This window comes from Giraffa tippelskirchi, chromosome X (assembly GCF_054371585.1).
Source record: "Giraffa tippelskirchi isolate mGirTip1 chromosome X, T2T-mGirTip1v1.2.pri, whole genome shotgun sequence".
NCBI lineage: Eukaryota > Metazoa > Chordata > Mammalia > Artiodactyla > Giraffidae > Giraffa > Giraffa tippelskirchi.
The window spans coordinates 52,115,987-52,134,850 of record NC_137289.1 but is presented as its reverse complement, the minus strand read 5'-3'; the positions used below and the strand labels follow the sequence as shown (position 1 = coordinate 52,134,850).

General features: G+C 40.4%; 2 pseudogenes across 2 annotated transcripts; both read right to left on the bottom strand.

The window, feature by feature from the left end:
- Window positions 1–2,034: 2,034 nt before the first annotated feature.
- On the bottom strand, window positions 2,035–6,410 carry LOC145535826 (E3 ubiquitin-protein ligase RNF168 pseudogene; annotated as a pseudogene). Its single transcript, XR_014075505.1, has one exon. The product of XR_014075505.1 is annotated as an E3 ubiquitin-protein ligase RNF168 pseudogene (transcript).
- A 5,000-nt stretch (window positions 6,411–11,410) lies between these two features.
- LOC145535565 (E3 ubiquitin-protein ligase RNF168 pseudogene) lies at window positions 11,411–18,739 on the bottom strand (annotated as a pseudogene). Its single transcript, XR_014075475.1, has one exon. The product of XR_014075475.1 is annotated as an E3 ubiquitin-protein ligase RNF168 pseudogene (transcript).
- Between the last annotated feature and the right edge of the window lie 125 nt (window positions 18,740–18,864).

The window sequence follows — 18,864 nt, the reverse complement described above, 5'->3', positions numbered from 1 at the left end:
GACCCAGGGATTGAACCTGTTTTGCTGATGTTTCCTGCACTGGCAGGCGGGTTCTTTACCACTACTGCCACCTGGTAGCATATGAAGTGAGCACAGGTGTACCATAGTTTGTACATTCTTTGGCATTGCCCTTCTTTGGGATTGGAATGAAAACTGAACTTTACCTATCCTACAGCCACTGCTGAGTTTTCCAAATTTGCTAGCCTATTAAGTGCAGCACTTTAACAGCATTCATCTTTACCTGGAATTCCATCACATCCACTGGCTGTGTTCTTAGTAATGCTTCCTAAGGCCCACTTGACCTCACATTCCAGGATGTCTGGGTCTAGTGAATGACCACACTATCGTGGTTATTCGGCAATTAAGACCATTTTTGGACAGTTCTTCTCTGTATTCCTAATATCTTCTGTTTCTGTTAGGCTCTTGCTGTTTCTGTCGTTTATTGTGCCCATCTTTGCATGAAATATTCCTTTGGTATCTCCAGTTTTCTTGAAGTGATCTCTAGTCTTTCCCATTCTATTGGTTTCCTCTATTTCTTTGCATTGTCCACTTAAGAAGGCTTTCTCATCTGTCCTTGCTATTCTTTGCAACTCTACATTCAGATGCTATTCTTTGGAACTCTACATTTCCTTTTCTCTTTTGCCTTTCCCTTCTTTTTTTTCCTCAGCTATTTTTAAGGCCTACTCAGACAACCATTTTGCCTTTTTGCATTTCTTTACCTCGGGGATGGTTTTGATCAGTATCTCCTGTAAAATGTTATGAACCCCCATCCATAGTTCTTCAGGCATTCTATCAGATCTAATCCCTTGAATCTATTCATCACTTCCACTGTATACCATAAGGGAATTGATTTAGGTCATACCTGAATGGCATAGTTGTTTTCCCTACTTTCTTCAATTTAATCCTGAATTTTCCATTAAGGAACTCATGATCTGAGCCACAGTCAGCTCCCGGTCTTGTTTTGCTGACTGTATAGAACTTCTCCCCTTTTGGCTGCAAAGAATACAATCAATATGATTTTGGTATTGACCGTCCGGTGATGTCCATGTATAGAGTCATCTCTTGTACTGCTGGAAGAGGTTGTTTTCCATGACCAGTGCATTCTCTTGTCAAAACTCTATTGGGCTTTTCTCAGCTTCATTTTGTACTCCAAGGCCAAACTTTCCTGGTATTCCAGGTATCTCTTGACTTCCTCCTTTTGCATTCCAATCCCCTATGAAGGAATGGACATCTTTTTCATGTGTTAGTTCTAGAACGTCTCTGGGAATGCTTCAATATCATGAGAACTCACTCCATATAATTTGTAAGTACTTACTCCTGCCTTGTCAAGCAAGATTTAATGATTATTTTGTAATACTGTTTTTAACATTTTAAATATTATAATTTGAAAATAATATGGCTCATTACATCTAAAACATTTGCTACCCTGGACAGAGTGAAATGTGAGTACTGAAATAAATTAGGATTCAGACATGTTCTGGAGGCTACAGGACTCAATGGGGAAATCTTTGGTGAAATATAGGTTACACGACTAAGCACATATTAAAAAGCAGTTTTCCCCTTTTATCTAGTTTTATACCTTTTTTGGTCATGGACTACTCCAGGAAGATGTAATTACAAAACTTTAAATTCAAGGAGTCCTCTAAATGTTAAAAAAAAAAAAAAGGACTCAAAAAATGAATAAATGATAAAATAAATAAATAAATAAATACATTCAAGGAGTCCTTAAAATGTAAAGCAAAACAGGTTTAAAAAGTATTGGTCTGAATAAAAGAGATTTTAGTCTATTTTAGACAAATTTGGTTAGTTTCTAACTACACTTCATTTCAGCACAATCATCACTCAGGGGACAATCCTTTATGAGAAAGGGGAAATTAAAGTTTAAATTAGCTTCAGAATTCTACCCATTATCACCCAATCCATACTGAAGTATATGTCATCAAATATGCAAGGATTACAGAATTTCAGTTATGTAATTTTGAGGCAAAAAGCGTAATAATGTATAAAATCATTGACAAACTTAAGCTAGAATTATTAGCTCTAGGACATTTTATTGTATTATTACCTTAAAAGGATGGCAAAGTAGACATGAGCAGAAATGCTGTTAAAACTGTTGCTTTTCGCTCCCAGTTTTTCATATTAATGAAATAAAAGTTTAACAGTCTCTAAGTTAAATTTCACAAGTGAAATTGCTGCTCTTTGATTTAACTTTCAGGGCTAAGGTAGGGCAAAATCCAAGTATCATCCTTTCCATTTTTGTGCATATACACAAATAAGAGTCAGTATCAATACAAATGACAACATAAGGAAACAAAATGTTTAGTCAGGTTCTACCACACAGGATACTACGACATAACTCTGCTACAGTAAATTCCCATTTTGTGTTTTGGAATAGCAGATTACATAGTATGGTGTGAAAAGCAGTAAAACGCACGTGCTTTCTGTGTCATTTAGCAAAGAAAAGACAAGAAAGAATACATTGCCAAACTCCACCTGCTACTCCATCCTAGACCCAGTTGTCTATCATCCACTCGGTTCCAGTACTTCCAAATTCTCAATCTAACCCACCCAGTCTCAAGCCAAGATTAACTCCTTTTGCATCAACTCTCCTTTCTCTCAGCTAGGTCATCATTTTCCAGAAAAGTCTGATTTTTCTGACTTCACGATTTAACCCATTTGAAGTCAAAGAAAATGCTGTAATACTGAAAGCAATTAAACTAGAGATGGAAATTAGTGTTGGGGAAGATACATTTCAAGTGCTCTGGAAATATAATGAGAAAGTTGCAAGAAAACAGATTTTAAACTCTGCCTGGCTTCCTTAGTTACTTGGTATATTATAATGTTGCTCTGATTACTAGTCAGGACAAAAAAGTGCTCAAAGGCACTAAAATATGCATTTTGGGGGGAAACGCATGGACATTAAGATTTCTTGGGAGCTGGCCAAGGCATTTTTATATCCATAAGGACCGTCAACTTAAACTTAGCCCATCACAGTTATTAAAAAATGAAGGGAGTGGAACTCTTGCTTACAACTGGGTTTGGCAGAAACACATCTGTATACTCTGCCCCTGTAATCACACAGGCCTTTAATTAGGGACAATTGAGTGTGCCCACAGAGCAGCACTAACGAAAAATTTATAAAGGATCTATGATAGAGCTTCACAATCCAGCTTTACCAGGTTGTAAACACTCTTCTTACCCAAGCATTACGTTGTATATCTGTGAAACATCTGAAAGATACTTTTCCTTGACCTCCCAGGCTGTAGGCCATGAGTCGTTTTATGTACAAGTATCTATAATAGAACTTGAACTTTCTTGCATTAACTGAACAATGTTACAACTGGAACTTAAAAGAAGGTTGCTAATTTTCACTTTTTGAGGCTCTGTGAGGTACTGGATGCTCTAGATCAGTTTGTCTTTTGAAGCTTCTCTCTTTGGCATTCTTCCTGTGTCCATTTAGTAATTTGCCTAGAGGTGATGAGGTAGCCCGTAACTGATATTCATCTGGGGATCCATTTAGCCAGGCTGGCCTCATTTGTTCTTGGTTCACCTCTTGCTGAAGTTGCAATGCTAATAACCTATCCTGTTCTTCTTGTTTATGTCTGTCAAAAAATAGACGTTCCAAATCTATCAGTGTTGGGATGAAGTGGACTTGTTTACTCTTGGTCTGAGGATGCGCCGAGGAACATTTTTTCTTCTTTTTCTAGAACGGCATGGATCGCTGACTGCTTCAGACAAAGACTTCTGGTTTTTTGCTCTGGAGATATCTTTATTGGTCAGTAGATGAGACTCCTCATTTTCTGTCACAACTGTGTTATTTTTCAGTGTCTTCATCGTATCTGACACTGTACATCCACTCTCTGTTTTGCCATAAGGCTTAATTGCAGCTTCTCCAGAAGAGGAAATTCCAGCTTTAGGTTCTTCATGACTGATGACACATACCTCTCTTTCATGACTGCTTTGTTTTGTTTTGACTTTTCCTTCAAGGTACCGTTCTCCACCACTGGCACATAACTGAGGTCTAGGTGACACCACTGAAGCTTCTGCATCTTGCTTTTGAACTTCAAGGCATATTTGAGGAGAAAGTGCTGGCATATCTTCCTCAATTTCTGTGTCTTGCCACATAGGGTTCTTCCTATCACTGCTGTCAGTTGCCTTGCATCTGGAGGTTTTCCTGTCTTCTACAACTTCAGACTGTGACGCTGACTCAAGTTGAGAATTCGGTGACAAACACTTCTGAATATCACCAGTGTGTTTTTGTTTGCGCTTCCTTTTCCTTGGTGACTCGGTTGTGACGGGAGTAGATTCTTTGGAATCCGAGCGGAAAGCCGAGACACTTTCCTCACAGACATTGCTAATATTAAGGCTTAGCCTTCTTGCCAGCGCTTCATCACTTTTCAGTTGTTCTTCCATCTCTCTGTGCCTTTTTTCTGCCTGTCCCTCTTCCTCTTCCTCCTCCTCTGCCAGTAATCTCCGTATGTATTCTTCACTGGCTTTGTTTTCTTCCTCCTGAATGGCTCGTTGCTCTGCCTCCATCTTGCTTCTCTCCTCTTCATATTCTCTGCTTAATTCCGCAGGCTGACTTGATAGACAAACTGGCTGATAGTCATCAACGATTTCCTCTGATTGTTGCCCAGAGAGTCTAAGCCGGCATTCCTCTGGATAGTGTTTTTGAATTATCTCCCACAGTTCCATATTGACAAGAGAATTTTTTCGGTTGTGGTACCGAGTCCACGAAGAGACCCAGCGGCGACAGAAAGGACAGCGCAAACTTGTCTTCTCCATAGTCAATTCGAAGCATGTTTTACAGAGCGTGTGGTTGCAAGGCAGTGTCACAGGCTCAGTGAGGATTTCCATACAGATGTGGCACTGGCATTCCAACAAGGAAGGGATGGTGTCTTTGGGTACAGCCATTTTAATATGCTAATAAAGGTGTATTCAACATCAATGCCAGAATTCCAGGATTGGGAACCTCAAATGTCTTTAAGTAAAAAGGCTCTGTGGGCCAGGTAAACAGTTCGACCCCAGAAGCCGGTGTATTTGTCCGTGTTAAAGACAAGTACCCTGAAAGGAAGCAAACGAACCTTGACTGCTCCCAGGCACTGACAGCCGTTGCCGTACAGCAGATGGTGGGCGCAGGGCTCTCTAGTGAGGCAGACGGCAGGCGCCAAGTTCCATTCCTCCCTGTTCCCAGGTGAGGAGAATCCCTTAGTTCTGAGCAGCTAAGCCTGAGACGGCTGAGGTGCCCAGGCAACCACTCCACGAAGACCGACGCTTCTTCCGGGATGACGCCTCAGCAAAGGGACTTCCATTTGACCTTTGCTGTGGGGTCGCGCCTGCGCACTTCTCGGGGCTCCGAGCAGACCCTCCTCTCTCCTGCACAGTGCGAGTCGTTTACGCGTGTCTGACTCTTTGCGACCCCGTGGACTATACAGTCCATGGAATTCTCCAGGCCAGAATACTGGAGTGGGTAGCTTTTCCCTTCTCCAGGGGATCTTCCCAACCCAGGGATCGAACCCAGGTCTCCCGCACTTCAGACAGATTCTTTACAAACGGAGCTATCAGGGAAGCCTAATCTTGGGGGCGGTGCTGTAGCAATCTCAAAAGGGCTAGTGAGGTCACAATGCTCTCCCTCTCTCCTTTTTCTTGTAGGACACGAATCATTAGATGTAGAGTCTACCCTAAATACAGGATGATTTCATGTCAAGATCCGTAGTTTCATGCCACAGACCTTATTCCCCAAAATGGTCTCATCGCAGGTTCAGGAATTGTGGTTTGGACATGTCTTTTTCAGGACATATGTCAACCCATTATAGTGATAGGAGGGATGAAAAACTAAAATGAGATCTTACCTTTTGTAGATCAGTATACAAACACATGCCTACATGCATAAATATATAAATGCCTGCATAAGAAAGAATATAATGCATTCTTGAACAATGAAATGCAGATAAAAACATTCAACAGGTGTTTTTTGGGTTTTATGTTTTGGGGAAATGTTGCTTTTCTGCTCTTTATGATATTATTTATTTTTCAGATGTCTATCGTTCTTGCAAATGTTAAAATGGCAGGGAAGCAAGTACATTCTTACTGCTGCTGCTGCTAAGTCGCATCAGTCGTGTCCGACTCTGTGCGACCCCATAGACGGCAGCTCACCAGGCTCCTCCGTCCCGGGGATTCTCCAGTCAAGAACACCGGAGTGGGTTGCCATTTCCTTCTCCAACATTCTTACTACATCCCCAGAAAAGTCTTTAGAACGGTAATATTTTTCAGGGACAGGAAGAGAGATGAGAGGTTGAGGAAGCCCCTTCCTCCATATAACAAGAAGATTCCCCTCCAATAACAACCAAAATGATTAATATCAATGCTTCAAATTTCTTGCTGTTAAATTGGAGGAAAATATCGGACCTCAGTTTGACATTTAAAATTTTTAAATGGAGGATAATTGCATTACAATGTAGTGCTGGCTTCTGCCATACAACGTTACAAATCAGTTGTAACTATGTATATATATCCTCTCCCTCTCCAATCCCCTCCCCCCATCCTGCCCTTTTAGTTCATACAAAGCTCCAGTCTGGGTTCCCTGTGTTATATAGCAACTTCTCACTAGCTATTTCTTCTACACATGGTAGTGTGTGTATACACACACACACACACACACACACACACACACACACACACATACATATATACACACACATATGTATATATAAGTGCTACATTTTCAATTCATCTCACCCTCTCATTCCCCTGCTATGTCCTCAAGTCCATTCTCTATTCTGTTTCTCCATTCCTTCCCTGCAAATAGGTTCATCAGTGCCATTTGTCTAGATTTCATATATATGCTTTAATATACTATATTTGGTTTTCTGTGACTTATGTCATTCTGTATAATAGTCTCTAGGTTCATCTACCTCATTATGACTGACTCAAATTTGTTCCCTTTTATGGCTGAGTAATATTCCATTGTATATATGTACCACTACTTCTTTGTCTATTGATCCATTGACAGATATCTAGGTTGCTTCTGTGTCCTGGCTATCGTAAATAGTGCTGCAGTAAACATTAGGCTACATGTTTCTGTTTGAGTTGTGAGTTTCTCAGGCAGGGTATACGCCCAGTAGTGGAACTGCTGGATCATATGATAGTTTTATTCTTAGTATTTTTCAGGAATCTCCATACTGCTCCCCATAGTGGCTGTATCAATTTACATTCCCACCAACAGTGCAAGAGGGTTCCCTTTTCTCCACATCTTCTCCAGCATTTATTGTTTATAGATTTTTTCATGATAGCCATTCTGACTGGTATGAGGTAGTAGTTCACTGTAGTTTTGATTTGCATTTCTCTAATAATGAGCAATGTAGAGCATCTTTTCGTGTGTTTATTGGCCATCTGCATGTCTTTTTTGGAGAAGTGGCTGTTTCAGTCTTCTGCCTATTTTTGTGATTGGCTTGTTTGTATTTCTGATATTGAACTGACTGAGAGGCTTATATATTTTGGAGATTTGTCCTCTGTCGGTTTTTTTGTTTGGAATACTTTTTGCTCCCATTCTGAGGGCTAACTTTTCATTTTGTTTATAGTTTCCCTTGCTGTGCAAAATCTTTTAAGTTTTATTAGGTTGCATTTGTTAAGTTCTGCTTTTATTTCCGTTAGTTTAAGAGGCAGGTCCAAGAGGATCTTGCTACGATTTATGGCATAGAGTGTTCTGCCTATGTTTTCATCAAACAGTTTTATAATTTCTGGCCTTACACTTAAGTCTTTAGTTCATTTTTAATTCGTTTTTGTGTATGGTTTTCCAAAGAGTTGTGTGCCCTGATGACAATGAGTCTTACCAGATGAGAAGAAGTTAGATGTGGGGCACAGCAGGCCCTAGAATCTGTTCACATCTTAGTCTTGTGACTGCTTAGCCCTGCCCTCAATGTGCCTCATTTCCTTGATGTTTCAAGTTGGGCAACAGTAGCTCCTCCTCATAGATTGTAGTGAGAGTTTAATGAGCAACTACAGGTTTAGCACTTACAAAAGAGTGGGGAACTGAGGGAGTCAGCAAAAATAATTAACAATTCTTAGAATTATCATACCTAAATTGGCCATTGGTGTTTCTATTCCTATTTTTATGATTACGTGGGCCTATATTATTTGTGACTCTTTGTGAACCCATGGACTCTAGCCCACCAGGCTCCTCTGTCCATGGGATTCTCCAGGCAAGAATAGTGATATGGCTTGCCATGACCTCCTCGAAGGCATCTTCCCGACCCAGGGATCGAACCTCTGTCTCTCAGCTCTCCTGCACCGGCACATGGGTTCTTCTACCACTAGCACTACCCAGGAAGCCTACACTGGTATTGCTCCAAAGAAAGCAGTTGTATAAAATGATAAGTAGGCCATCACCTGATTACTATGCTGTAAGACGAACACATATTTATATAGAAAAATGTCTCAAAAACAAACATATACTCAAATGTTAAGAATTATTCTCCATAAATTATATGGTTTTAAGATGTTTTAATGATTTTTTTTTCCTAAATGCATTTTTCACTTTTTCCTACAAATAAAGTGTCTTGGATAAGCCTTCTTATGTGAATAATGCCAAAAAAAATAAAAAAGAAGAGGACAATAAGATGGTAAAGACTAGAGATGTCTTCAAGATAACTAAGATATGAAGGGAACATTTTATGCAAGGATGGGCACAATGAAAGACGGAAATAGCAAGGACCTGACAAAAGCAAAAGAGATTAAGAAGTGGCAAAAACACATAAGAACTATACAAAAAAGATAGTAGTGACCCAGAAAGCCACGATGGTGTGGCTACTAACCTACAGCCAGACATCCTGCAGTGTGAATTCAATTGGGCCTTAGGAAACATGATTATGGAAAGTCAGTGGAAGTGATGGAATTCCAGCTGAGCTATTTAAATCCTAAAAGATGGTGCTGTTAAAGTGTTGCACGCAACATATCAGCAAATTTGGAAAACTCAGCAGTGGCCACAGGACTGGAAAAATCAGTTTTCATCCCAATCCCAAAGAAGGGCAAGGCCAAAGAATGTTCAAACTACCATACAATCGAGATCATTTCACATGCTAGCAAGGCCATGCTCAAAATCCATCAAGCTAGGGTTCATTAGTATGTGAACTGAGAACTTCCAGATGCACAAATGGATTTAGAAAAGGCAGAGGAACCAGAGATCAAATTGCCAGCATCCATTGGGTCATAGAAAGAGCAAGGGGATTCCAGAAAAACACCTGTACTAAGTTGCTTCAGCTGTATCTGACTCTTTGCGACACTATGGACCATAGCCTGCCAGGCCACTCTGTCCAAGGGATTCTCCAGGCAAGAACACTGGATTGGATTGCCATGCCCTCCTCCAGGGGATCTTCCTGACCCAGGGATTGAACCTGTTTTGCTGATGTTTCCTGCACTGGCAGGCGGGTTCTTTACCACTACTGCCACCTGGTAGCATATGAAGTGAGCACAGGTGTACCATAGTTTGTACATTCTTTGGCATTGCCCTTCTTTGGGATTGGAATGAAAACTGAACTTTACCTATCCTACAGCCACTGCTGAGTTTTCCAAATTTGCTAGCCTATTAAGTGCAGCACTTTAACAGCATTCATCTTTACCTGGAATTCCATCACATCCACTGGCTGTGTTCTTAGTAATGCTTCCTAAGGCCCACTTGACCTCACATTCCAGGATGTCTGGGTCTAGTGAATGACCACACTATCGTGGTTATTCGGCAATTAAGACCATTTTTGGACAGTTCTTCTCTGTATTCCTAATATCTTCTGTTTCTGTTAGGCTCTTGCTGTTTCTGTCGTTTATTGTGCCCATCTTTGCATGAAATATTCCTTTGGTATCTCCAGTTTTCTTGAAGTGATCTCTAGTCTTTCCCATTCTATTGGTTTCCTCTATTTCTTTGCATTGTCCACTTAAGAAGGCTTTCTCATCTGTCCTTGCTATTCTTTGCAACTCTACATTCAGATGCTATTCTTTGGAACTCTACATTTCCTTTTCTCTTTTGCCTTTCCCTTCTTTTTTTTCCTCAGCTATTTTTAAGGCCTACTCAGACAACCATTTTGCCTTTTTGCATTTCTTTACCTCGGGGATGGTTTTGATCAGTATCTCCTGTAAAATGTTATGAACCCCCATCCATAGTTCTTCAGGCATTCTATCAGATCTAATCCCTTGAATCTATTCATCACTTCCACTGTATACCATAAGGGAATTGATTTAGGTCATACCTGAATGGCATAGTTGTTTTCCCTACTTTCTTCAATTTAATCCTGAATTTTCCATTAAGGAACTCATGATCTGAGCCACAGTCAGCTCCCGGTCTTGTTTTGCTGACTGTATAGAACTTCTCCCCTTTTGGCTGCAAAGAATACAATCAATATGATTTTGGTATTGACCGTCCGGTGATGTCCATGTATAGAGTCATCTCTTGTACTGCTGGAAGAGGTTGTTTTCCATGACCAGTGCATTCTCTTGTCAAAACTCTATTGGGCTTTTCTCAGCTTCATTTTGTACTCCAAGGCCAAACTTTCCTGGTATTCCAGGTATCTCTTGACTTCCTCCTTTTGCATTCCAATCCCCTATGAAGGAATGGACATCTTTTTCATGTGTTAGTTCTAGAACGTCTCTGGGAATGCTTCAATATCATGAGAACTCACTCCATATAATTTGTAAGTACTTACTCCTGCCTTGTCAAGCAAGATTTAATGATTATTTTGTAATACTGTTTTTAACATTTTAAATATTATAATTTGAAAATAATATGGCTCATTACATCTAAAACATTTGCTACCCTGGACAGAGTGAAATGTGAGTACTGAAATAAATTAGGATTCAGACATGTTCTGGAGGCTACAGGACTCAATGGGGAAATCTTTGGTGAAATATAGGTTACACGACTAAGCACATATTAAAAAGCAGTTTTCCCCTTTTATCTAGTTTTATACCTTTTTTGGTCATGGACTACTCCAGGAAGATGTAATTACAAAACTTTAAATTCAAGGAGTCCTCTAAATGTTAAAAAAAAAAAAAAGGACTCAAAAAATGAATAAATGATAAAATAAATAAATAAATAAATACATTCAAGGAGTCCTTAAAATGTAAAGCAAAACAGGTTTAAAAAGTATTGGTCTGAATAAAAGAGATTTTAGTCTATTTTAGACAAATTTGGTTAGTTTCTAACTACACTTCATTTCAGCACAATCATCACTCAGGGGACAATCCTTTATGAGAAAGGGGAAATTAAAGTTTAAATTAGCTTCAGAATTCTACCCATTATCACCCAATCCATACTGAAGTATATGTCATCAAATATGCAAGGATTACAGAATTTCAGTTATGTAATTTTGAGGCAAAAAGCGTAATAATGTATAAAATCATTGACAAACTTAAGCTAGAATTATTAGCTCTAGGACATTTTATTGTATTATTACCTTAAAAGGATGGCAAAGTAGACATGAGCAGAAATGCTGTTAAAACTGTTGCTTTTCGCTCCCAGTTTTTCATATTAATGAAATAAAAGTTTAACAGTCTCTAAGTTAAATTTCACAAGTGAAATTGCTGCTCTTTGATTTAACTTTCAGGGCTAAGGTAGGGCAAAATCCAAGTATCATCCTTTCCATTTTTGTGCATATACACAAATAAGAGTCAGTATCAATACAAATGACAACATAAGGAAACAAAATGTTTAGTCAGGTTCTACCACACAGGATACTACGACATAACTCTGCTACAGTAAATTCCCATTTTGTGTTTTGGAATAGCAGATTACATAGTATGGTGTGAAAAGCAGTAAAACGCACGTGCTTTCTGTGTCATTTAGCAAAGAAAAGACAAGAAAGAATACATTGCCAAACTCCACCTGCTACTCCATCCTAGACCCAGTTGTCTATCATCCACTCGGTTCCAGTACTTCCAAATTCTCAATCTAACCCACCCAGTCTCAAGCCAAGATTAACTCCTTTTGCATCAACTCTCCTTTCTCTCAGCTAGGTCATCATTTTCCAGAAAAGTCTGATTTTTCTGACTTCACGATTTAACCCATTTGAAGTCAAAGAAAATGCTGTAATACTGAAAGCAATTAAACTAGAGATGGAAATTAGTGTTGGGGAAGATACATTTCAAGTGCTCTGGAAATATAATGAGAAAGTTGCAAGAAAACAGATTTTAAACTCTGCCTGGCTTCCTTAGTTACTTGGTATATTATAATGTTGCTCTGATTACTAGTCAGGACAAAAAAGTGCTCAAAGGCACTAAAATATGCATTTTGGGGGGAAACGCATGGACATTAAGATTTCTTGGGAGCTGGCCAAGGCATTTTTATATCCATAAGGACCGTCAACTTAAACTTAGCCCATCACAGTTATTAAAAAATGAAGGGAGTGGAACTCTTGCTTACAACTGGGTTTGGCAGAAACACATCTGTATACTCTGCCCCTGTAATCACACAGGCCTTTAATTAGGGACAATTGAGTGTGCCCACAGAGCAGCACTAACGAAAAATTTATAAAGGATCTATGATAGAGCTTCACAATCCAGCTTTACCAGGTTGTAAACACTCTTCTTACCCAAGCATTACGTTGTATATCTGTGAAACATCTGAAAGATACTTTTCCTTGACCTCCCAGGCTGTAGGCCATGAGTCGTTTTATGTACAAGTATCTATAATAGAACTTGAACTTTCTTGCATTAACTGAACAATGTTACAACTGGAACTTAAAAGAAGGTTGCTAATTTTCACTTTTTGAGGCTCTGTGAGGTACTGGATGCTCTAGATCAGTTTGTCTTTTGAAGCTTCTCTCTTTGGCATTCTTCCTGTGTCCATTTAGTAATTTGCCTAGAGGTGATGAGGTAGCCCGTAACTGATATTCATCTGGGGATCCATTTAGCCAGGCTGGCCTCATTTGTTCTTGGTTCACCTCTTGCTGAAGTTGCAATGCTAATAACCTATCCTGTTCTTCTTGTTTATGTCTGTCAAAAAATAGACGTTCCAAATCTATCAGTGTTGGGATGAAGTGGACTTGTTTACTCTTGGTCTGAGGATGCGCCGAGGAACATTTTTTCTTCTTTTTCTAGAACGGCATGGATCGCTGACTGCTTCAGACAAAGACTTCTGGTTTTTTGCTCTGGAGATATCTTTACTGGTCAGTAGATGAGACTCCTCATTTTCTGTCACAACTGTGTTATTTTTCAGTGTCTTCATCGTATCTGACACTGTACATCCACTCTCTGTTTTGCCATAAGGCTTAATTGCAGCTTCTCCAGAAGAGGAAATTCCAGCTTTAGGTTCTTCATGACTGATGACACATACCTCTCTTTCATGACTGCTTTGTTTTGTTTTGACTTTTCCTTCAAGGTACCGTTCTCCACCACTGGCACATAACTGAGGTCTAGGTGACACCACTGAAGCTTCTGCATCTTGCTTTTGAACTTCAAGGCATATTTGAGGAGAAAGTGCTGGCATATCTTCCTCAATTTCTGTGTCTTGCCACATAGGGTTCTTCCTATCACTGCTGTCAGTTGCCTTGCATCTGGAGGTTTTCCTGTCTTCTACAACTTCAGACTGTGACGCTGACTCAAGTTGAGAATTCGGTGACAAACACTTCTGAATATCACCAGTGTGTTTTTGTTTGCGCTTCCTTTTCCTTGGTGACTCGGTTGTGACGGGAGTAGATTCTTTGGAATCCGAGCGGAAAGCCGAGACACTTTCCTCACAGACATTGCTAATATTAAGGCTTAGCCTTCTTGCCAGCGCTTCATCACTTTTCAGTTGTTCTTCCATCTCTCTGTGCCTTTTTTCTGCCTGTCCCTCTTCCTCTTCCTCCTCCTCTGCCAGTAATCTCCGTATGTATTCTTCACTGGCTTTGTTTTCTTCCTCCTGAATGGCTCGTTGCTCTGCCTCCATCTTGCTTCTCTCCTCTTCATATTCTCTGCTTAATTCCGCAGGCTGACTTGATAGACAAACTGGCTGATAGTCATCAACGATTTCCTCTGATTGTTGCCCAGAGAGTCTAAGCCGGCATTCCTCTGGATAGTGTTTTTGAATTATCTCCCACAGTTCCATATTGACAAGAGAATTTTTTCGGTTGTGGTACCGAGTCCACGAAGAGACCCAGCGGCGACAGAAAGGACAGCGCAAACTTGTCTTCTCCATAGTCAATTCGAAGCATGTTTTACAGAGCGTGTGGTTGCAAGGCAGTGTCACAGGCTCAGTGAGGATTTCCATACAGATGTGGCACTGGCATTCCAACAAGGAAGGGATGGTGTCTTTGGGTACAGCCATTTTAATATGCTAATAAAGGTGTATTCAACATCAATGCCAGAATTCCAGGATTGGGAACCTCAAATGTCTTTAAGTAAAAAGGCTCTGTGGGCCAGGTAAACAGTTCGACCCCAGAAGCCGGTGTATTTGTCCGTGTTAAAGACAAGTACCCTGAAAGGAAGCAAACGAACCTTGACTGCTCCCAGGCACTGACAGCCGTTGCCGTACAGCAGATGGTGGGCGCAGGGCTCTCTAGTGAGGCAGACGGCAGGCGCCAAGTTCCATTCCTCCCTGTTCCCAGGTGAGGAGAATCCCTTAGTTCTGAGCAGCTAAGCCTGAGACGGCTGAGGTGCCCAGGCAACCACTCCACGAAGACCGACGCTTCTTCCGGGATGACGCCTCAGCAAAGGGACTTCCATTTGACCTTTGCTGTGGGGTCGCGCCTGCGCACTTCTCGGGGCTCCGAGCAGACCCTCCTCTCTCCTGCACAGTGCGAGTCGTTTACGCGTGTCTGACTCTTTGCGACCCCGTGGACTATACAGTCCATGGAATTCTCCAGGCCAGAATACTGGAGTGGGTAGCTTTTCCCTTCTCCAGGGGATCTTCCCAACCCAGGGATCGAACCCAGGTCTCCCGCACTTCAGACAGATTCTTTACAAACGGAGCTATCAGGGAAGCCTAATCTTGGGGGCGGTGCTGTAGCAATCTCAAAAGGGCTAGTGAGGTCACAATGCTCTCCCTCTCTCCTTTTTCTTGTAGGACACGAATCATTAGATGTAGAGTCTACCCTAAATACAGGATGATTTCATGTCAAGATCCGTAGTTTCATGCCACAGACCTTATTCCCCAAAATGGTCTCATCGCAGGTTCAGGAATTGTGGTTTGGACATGTCTTTTTCAGGACATATGTCAACCCATTATAGTGATAGGAGGGATGAAAAACTAAAATGAGATCTTACCTTTTGTAGATCAGTATACAAACACATGCCTACATGCATAAATATATAAATGCCTGCATAAGAAAGAATATAATGCATTCTTGAACAATGAAATGCAGATAAAAACATTCAACAGGTGTTTTTTGGGTTTTATGTTTTGGGGAAATGTTGCTTTTCTGCTCTTTATGATATTATTTATTTTTCAGATGTCTATCGTTCTTGCAAATGTTAAAATGGCAGGGAAGCAAGTACATTCTTACTGCTGCTGCTGCTAAGTCGCATCAGTCGTGTCCGACTCTGTGCGACCCCATAGACGGCAGCTCACCAGGCTCCTCCGTCCCGGGGATTCTCCAGTCAAGAACACCGGAGTGGGTTGCCATTTCCTTCTCCAACATTCTTACTACATCCCCAGAAAAGTCTTTAGAACGGTAATATTTTTCAGGGACAGGAAGAGAGATGAGAGGTTGAGGAAGCCCCTTCCTCCATATAACAAGAAGATTCCCCTCCAATAACAACCAAAATGATTAATATCAATGCTTCAAATTTCTTGCTGTTAAATTGGAGGAAAATATCGGACCTCAGTTTGACATTTAAAATTTTTAAATGGAGGATAATTGCATTACAATGTAGTGCTGGCTTCTGCCATACAACGTTACAAATCAGTTGTAACTATGTATATATATCCTCTCCCTCTCCAATCCCCTCCCCCCATCCTGCCCTTTTAGTTCATACAAAGCTCCAGTCTGGGTTCCCTGTGTTATATAGCAACTTCTCACTAGCTATTTCTTCTACACATGGTAGTGTGTGTATACACACACACACACACACACACACACATACATATATACACACACATATGTATATATAAGTGCTACATTTTCAATTCATCTCACCCTCTCATTCCCCTGCTATGTCCTCAAGTCCATTCTCTATTCTGTTTCTCCATTCCTTCCCTGCAAATAGGTTCATCAGTGCCATTTGTCTAGATTTCATATATATGCTTTAATATACTATATTTGGTTTTCTGTGACTTATGTCATTCTGTATAATAGTCTCTAGGTTCATCTACCTCATTATGACTGACTCAAATTTGTTCCCTTTTATGGCTGAGTAATATTCCATTGTATATATGTACCACTACTTCTTTGTCTATTGATCCATTGACAGATATCTAGGTTGCTTCTGTGTCCTGGCTATCGTAAATAGTGCTGCAGTAAACATTAGGCTACATGTTTCTGTTTGAGTTGTGAGTTTCTCAGGCAGGGTATACGCCCAGTAGTGGAACTGCTGGATCATATGATAGTTTTATTCTTAGTTTTTTTCAGGAATCTCCATACTGCTCCCCATAGTGGCTGTATCAATTTACATTCCCACCAACAGTGCAAGAGGGTTCCCTTTTCTCCACATCTTCTCCAGCATTTATTGTTTATAGATTTTTTCATGATAGCCATTCTGACTGGTATGAGGTAGTAGTTCACTGTAGTTTTGATTTGCATTTCTCTAATAATGAGCAATGTAGAGCATCTTTTCGTGTGTTTATTGGCCATCTGCATGTCTTTTTTGGAGAAGTGGCTGTTTCAGTCTTCTGCCTATTTTTGTGATTGGCTTGTTTGTATTTCTGATATTGAACTGACTGAGAGGCTTATATATTTTGGAGATTTGTCCTCTGTCGGTTTTTTTGTTTGGAATACTTTTTGCTCCCATTCTGAGGGCTAACTTTTCATTTTGTTTATAGTTTCCCTTGCTGTGCAAAATCTTTTAAGTTTTATTAGGTTGCATTTGTTAAGTTCTGCTTTTATTTCCATTAGTTTAAGAGGCAGGTCCAAGAGGATCTTGCTACGATTTATGGCATAGAGTGTTCTGCCTATGTTTTCATCAAACAGTTTTATAATTTCTGGCCTTACACTTAAGTCTTTAGTTCATTTTTAATTCGTTTTTGTGTATGGTTTTCCAAAGAGTTGTGTGCCCTGATGACAATGAGTCTTACCAGATGAGAAGAAGTTAGATGTGGGGCACAGCAGGCCCTAGAATCTGTTCACATCTTAGTCTTGTGACTGCTTAGCCCTGCCCTCAATGTGCCTCATTTCCTTGATGTTTCAAGTTGGGCAACAGTAGCTCCTCCTCATAGATTGTAGTGAGAGTTTAATGAGCAACTACAGGTTTAGCACTTACAAAAGAGTGGGGAACTGAGGGAGTCAGCAAAAATAATTAACAATTCTTAGAATTATCATACCTAAATTGGCCATTGGTGTTTCTATTCCTATTTTTATGATTACGTGGGCCTATATTATTTGTGACTCTTTGTGAACCCATGGACTCTAGCCCACCAGGCTCCTCTGTCCATGGGATTCTCCAGGCAAGAATAGTGATATGGCTTGCCATGACCTCCTCGAAGGCATCTTCCCGACCCAGGGATCGAACCTCTGTCTCTCAGCTCTCCTGCACCGGCACATGGGTTCTTCTACCACTAGCACTACCCAGGAAGCCTACACTGGTATTGCTCCAAAGAAAGCAGTTGTATAAAATGATAAGTAGGCCATCACCTGATTACTATGCTGTAAGACGAACACATATTTATATAGAAAAATGTCTCAAAAACAAACATATACTCAAATGTTAAGAATTATTCTCCATAAATTATATGGTTTTAAGATGTTTTAATGATTTTTTTTTCCTAAATGCATTTTTCACTTTTTCCTACAAATAAAGTGTCTTGGATAAGCCTTCTTATGTGAATAATGCCAAAAAAAAATAAAAAAGAAGAGGACAATAAGATGGTAAAGACTAGAGATGTCTTCAAGATAACTAAGATATGAAGGGAACATTTTATGCAAGGATGGGCACAATGAAAGACGGAAATAGCAAGGACCTGACAAAAGCAAAAGAGATTAAGAAGTGGCAAAAACACATAAGAACTATACAAAAAAGATAGTAGTGACCCAGAAAGCCACGATGGTGTGGCTACTAACCTACAGCCAGACATCCTGCAGTGTGAATTCAATTGGGCCTTAGGAAACATGATTATGGAAAGTCAGTGGAAGTGATGGAATTCCAGCTGAGCTATTTAAATCCTAAAAGATGGTGCTGTTAAAGTGTTGCACGCAACATATCAGCAAATTTGGAAAACTCAGCAGTGGCCACAGGACTGGAAAAATCAGTTTTCATCCCAATCCCAAAGAAGGGCAAGGCCAAAGAATGTTCAAACTACCATACAATCGAGATCATTTCACATGCTAGCAAGGCCATGCTCAAAATCCATCAAGCTAGGGTTCATTAGTATGTGAACTGAGAACTTCCAGATGCACAAATGGATTTAGAAAAGGCAGAGGAACCAGAGATCAAATTGCCAGCATCCATTGGGTCATAGAAAGAGCAAGGGGATTCCAGAAAAACACCTGTACTAAGTTGCTTCAGCTGTATCTGACTCTTTGCGACACTATGGACCATAGCCTGCCAGGCCACTCTGTCCAAGGGATTCTCCAGGCAAGAACACTGGATTGGATTGCCATGCCCTCCTCCAGGGGATCTTCCTGACCCAGGGATTGAACCTGTTTTGCTGATGTTTCCTGCACTGGCAGGCGGGTTCTTTACCACTACTGCCACCTGGTAGCATATGAAGTGAGCACAGGTGTACCATAGTTTGTACATTCTTTGGCA